Genomic DNA, 5,000 nt, shown 5'->3' with positions numbered 1-5,000 from the left:
GAGAGAGAGACTGCGGTAAATCCCTTCTTAGTCTCTCTCTCTCTCTCTCTCTCTCTCTCTCTCTCTCTCTCTCTCTCTCTCTCTCTTATATTGTAATCTTGTTCCTCTTCCTCCTCTTTATCACCTTTCCTCTTTGATGTGACTCTTTATCACCACTCCTCCTCCTCCTCCTCCTCCTCCTCCTCCTCCTCCTCCTCCTCCTCTCTCCTTCTCCTCCTCCTCTTCCTCGTCCTCCTCCGCTTCTTCTTCTTCCTTCTCTTCCTCCTTTTCCTTCCCCTCTGTCATTTAGCTCACATTTTTTATCTCCTCCTCCTCCTCCTCCTCCTCCTCCTCCTCCTCTTCTTCTTCCTCTCTTCTTTTTCTTCCTCCTCCTCTTCTTATTCTTTTTCTTATTTTCTCCTTAACAAAGCTACTCCTGACTTGCAATGAGAGAGAGAGAGAGAGAGAGAGAGAGAGAGAGAGAGAGAGAGAGAGAGAGAGAGAGAGAGAGAGAGAGAGAGAGTGAGTTTGGCAGTAATAATCAGGAGGTACATGATAATTATCTCTCTCTCTCTCTCTCTCTCTCTCTCTCTCTCTCTCTCTCTCTATATATATATATATATATATATATATATATATATATATATATATATATATATATATATATATATATATATATACAAAAGACTGAGCGTAAAACTTGATCTAATTTCTCTCTTAATAGCACGTTGGAAGAGAGAGAGAGAGAGAGAGAGAGAGAGAGAGAGAGAGAGAGAGAGAGAGAGAGAGAGAGAGAAAATTATTTTTATCGTAGTAGTAGTAGTAGTAGTAGTAGTAGCAGTAGCAGTAGCAGTAGCAGTAGTAGTAGTAGTAGTCTACTCATTTCTTTTCTTCTTCTTCTTCTTCTTCTTCTTCTTCTTCTTCTTCTTCTTCTTCTTCCTCTTCCTTCCTCCTCCTCCTCCTCCTCCTGGTGCATTTCTTTCTTTAAAACCACAAGAGAGAGAGAGAGAGAGAGAGAGAGAGAGAGAGAGAGAGAGAGAGAGACCTTTCTTTTACAACCTCTCTTAACACAGTCAAGCCATCACAATAAAGACATAACTCTCTCTCTCTCTGTCTCTCTCTGTCTCTCTCTCTCTCTCTCTCTCTCTCTCTCTCTCTCTCTCTCTCTCTCTCTTGTGGTTTTAATGTTTTTTACCAGAAAGAGGAGAAGGAGGAGGAGGAGAAGGAGGAAGATAAAGAAGAGGAGGAGGAAGAGGAGAAGAAAAAGAAGAAAAGAGAAAAATAAATTGCTACTACTATCTCTCTCTCTCTCTCTCTCTCTCTCTCTCTCTCTCTCTCTCTCTCTCTGCCCGATCTATCACAGGAAATGCAACTCGGCAATGTAAGTTATGTTGCCGCAGCGTGTTCCTAGATAGCGCTGGTGACGCGTTGGTAAAGATGAGGAAAAGTGTCGCGTTCTTGTGTATTACTGCGTGTTACTGTCTGGTCCTGTTCGTTACTGTGGGTTACTGGGGCTTGCTTGTGGCTTTGTGTGTTTGTTGTAATTCACCTCGGTCGCCTGCTGGTCATCCAGCCAGTCTTCCCCAGTACGGAGCGAGCTCAGAGTTCATAGACCGATCTTCGGTTAGGACTGAGACCACAACACACTCCACACACCGGGAAAGCGAGGCCACAACCCTCGAGTTACATCCCGTACCTCTCGATTGTGAGTCGAGCGTGCTAACCACTACACTACGCAGTGTGTGTGTGTGTGTGTGTGTGTGTGTGTGTGTGTGTGTGTGTGTGTGTGTGTGTGTGTGTGTTGATGTTTCTGTGTGTTTGTGGGTGTTGCTGTTGTTTTTTGTCTGTGTGTGTGTATGTGTGTGTGTGTGTGTGTGTGTGTGTGTGTGTGTGTGTGTGTGTGTGTGTGTGTGTGTGTGTGTGTGTGTGTGTGTGTGTGTGTGTGTGTGTGTGTGTGTGTGTGTGTGTGTCTCTGATGTGTAGTTAATGTTTTGTTGTTCTTGTGTTTGTTGTTGTTGTTGTTGTTGTTGTTGTGTTTTACGTGTGTTTTTCTAGACTATTGTGTTTGAGAGTGTTTCATTTACTTGGCTGTGTGTGTGTTTCAGTGTTTGATCTGGTGCAGTCTCTGACGAGACAGCCAGACGTTACCCTACGGAACGAGGTCAGAGCTCATTATTACCGATCTTGGCTAGGCCTGAGACCAGGCACACACCACACACCGGGACAACAAGGTCACAACTCCTCGATTTACATCCCGTACCTACTCACTGCTAGGTGAACACCACCTACACGTCAAAGGAGACACACACAAATATCTCCACCCGGCCGGGGAATCGAACCCCGGTCCTCTGGCTTGTGAAGCCAGTGTATTTTCACTGTTTGATCTGCTGCAGTCTCTGACGAGACAGCCAGACGTTACCCTACGGAACGAGCTCAGAGCTCATTATTTCCGATCTTGGGCTAGGCCTGAGACCAGGCACATACCACACACCGGGACAACAAGGTCACAACTCCTCGATTTACATCCCGTACCTACTCACTGCTAGGTGAACACCACCTACACGTCAAAGCAGACACACACAAATATCTACACCCAGCCGGGGAATCGAACTCCGGTCCTCTGGCTTGTGAAGCCAGCGCTCTAACCACTGAGCTACCGGGCGTGTGTGTTTGTGTGTGTGTGTGTTTGTGTGTGTGTGTGTATTTACCTAGTTGTATTTACCTAGTTGTAGTTTTACAGGGCCTGGGCTTTATGCTCGTGTGGTCCCGTCTCCATATCTACACTTATCCAATTTTTCTGTGTGTGTGTGTGTGTGTGTGTGTGTGTGTGTGTGTGTGTGTGTGTGTGTGTGTGTGTGTGTGTGTGTGTGTGTGTGTGTGTGAGTTATCGTGTTTGGAACTGTTTTTATTATCTTTTTTTTGTTGTTTGGTTCAATTTGATGTTGTTTTGATGTGTTTCCTGATTTTTTTGTGTTGTTCCTGTTATCTTGATTTTATTTGTTTGTTTGTTTGTATGTTTTTCTTCTATTTTTCAACATTTTTATCTTTTTCATATATTTTTTTTTTTTTTGCTTTGTTTTGTTTCGTCCTGTTTGTTTTATTTTTGTTTAGTTTTTGTTTTTCTTCTGTTTGTTTTATTCTTTTATTTTTTGTTTGTTTTTGTATAATGTTTTTTTTCTTTTTCTATCTTTTGTTTTTTTATTTTTTTCTATTTTTTTCATTTTTTTTTGTGTGTTCTTGCTTTATTTTCTCTTATTTTCTGTCTTGTTGTTTTTTCGTGTTTTTGTTTTGTAAAATTTTGAGTGTCGTTGTTTTTGTATTGTTTTGTTGTTTTGTTGTTGTTTTAATGTGTTTGTTGTTTTGTTGGTTGTGTTTGTTGTGTTGCTTTTGTTTCGTTTTTTCGAGAGAGAGAGAGAGAGAGAGATTTAAATCTCTTCGTAGCCATTACAGTTGTCACAAAGCTGCTGAAAATTTGTGTAAATGTACACATGGATGTCTCCTTCTCGTGCACACACACACACACACACACACACACACACACACACACACACACACACACACACACTTCACAAGCCAGAGGACCGGGGTTCGATTCTCCGTCCGGGTGGAGATATTTGGGTCTCTCCTTTCACATGTAGCCCCTGTTCACCTAGCAGTGAGTAGGTACGGGATGTAAATCGAGGAGTTGTGACCTTGTTGTCCCGGTGTGTGGTGTGTGCCTGGTCTCAGGCTATCCGAAGATCGGAAATAATGAGCTCTGAGCTCGTTCCGTAGGGGAACGTCTGGCTGTCTCGTCAGAGACTGCAGCAGATCAAACAGTGAAACACACACACACACACACACACACACACACACACACACACACACACACACACACACACACACACACAGCCAAGACGGTCACAACCACAAAGTTTATGATGCCTCTACGAATTAGTCTCTCTCTCTCTCTCTCTCTCTCTCTCTCTCTCTCTCACACACACACACACACACACACACACACACACACACACACACACACACAGCGGGGCGGCATCGGGCAGCGGCACAGTGCGGGGTGTCGCTGCCCGGCACACAGGTCTGGCCTGGCGCCTCACAGCTCACGCCTGCCTTCCTCCCCCACAGATGGCCTTGGCCCGCCGCAGCACCAGCAGCACCTCCACCACCACCACCACCACCACCACCACCAGCACAAACGCCGCCACCACCACCACTACCACCACCACCAAACGCCCCGCAGTGGCTGCAGGCCACCGCCAGGCCTCCCACAATACGCTAGACGCCGCCTCCACCCCCGCCACAGCCACTGCCGCCGCCGCCACCCTCGCGTGACCGCCCCGCCGCCTGCCACCCGCCGCCCGCGCCGCGCCGCGCCTCGGCGCCGCCATGTGACTGTGTGGCGGTGTGTGTGAGTGTATGTGTTAGTGACAGTGCTGGCGCGGCGCCCCCCCCGCATGAGTGTCCGTGGCGCGGCGTGCCGGGGGCGCTGCGCCCCTCGCCTGACGTGGCTACCACAGAAAGCGTCGTCTATGTGGTGGTAGCGCTGCCTCGGCCGGGGGCCCCGCCCCCTGGCCTGCAGCCCCCGCCGGTGAGCGGGGCCATGGACGCCGCGCCCTGGCGGGGGGTGAGGGACGCCTTCCTCAGGCTGTGGGCGCGGCGCGGCGACCCCCGCCACGCCCCCCAGGACAAGTATGACGCGCCCTCCTCCACCTCCGGGGACACCGCCACGGCGGGTGTGGCCACGGTCACGCTGGCGGTGGAGGGCCAGGGCGGCGGCGGCGGTGGAGGCGGTGGTGGCGACGGCGGCGGCGGAGACTGCAGCGTGGAGGTGGGGGGCGGCGTGGTAGTGGGTGGCAGCGGCGGGGAGGGTGGGGTGGGCGGGAGGGTGAGGGTGGCGGGGAGGGGTTGGGTGAGGAGGGCGTGTGCCTGGCGCAGGACACGCTGGACACGCTGATCAAGAACCGCGGCTACCACGTGCGTGACCACGTGCCGCGCCGCGTGCTGGAGCACCAGGTCATGGC

General features: G+C 49.6%; 1 pseudogene; it reads left to right on the top strand.

The window, feature by feature from the left end:
- LOC123516234 overlaps positions 1-5,000 on the top strand; it is a 23,203-nt pseudogene that overhangs the window by 6,873 nt on the left and 11,330 nt on the right.

The sequence above is a fragment of the Portunus trituberculatus genome, chromosome 5 (assembly GCF_017591435.1).
Source record: "Portunus trituberculatus isolate SZX2019 chromosome 5, ASM1759143v1, whole genome shotgun sequence".
NCBI classification, from domain to species: domain Eukaryota; kingdom Metazoa; phylum Arthropoda; class Malacostraca; order Decapoda; family Portunidae; genus Portunus; species Portunus trituberculatus.
This window is presented reverse-complemented; position numbering and strand designations above follow the sequence as displayed.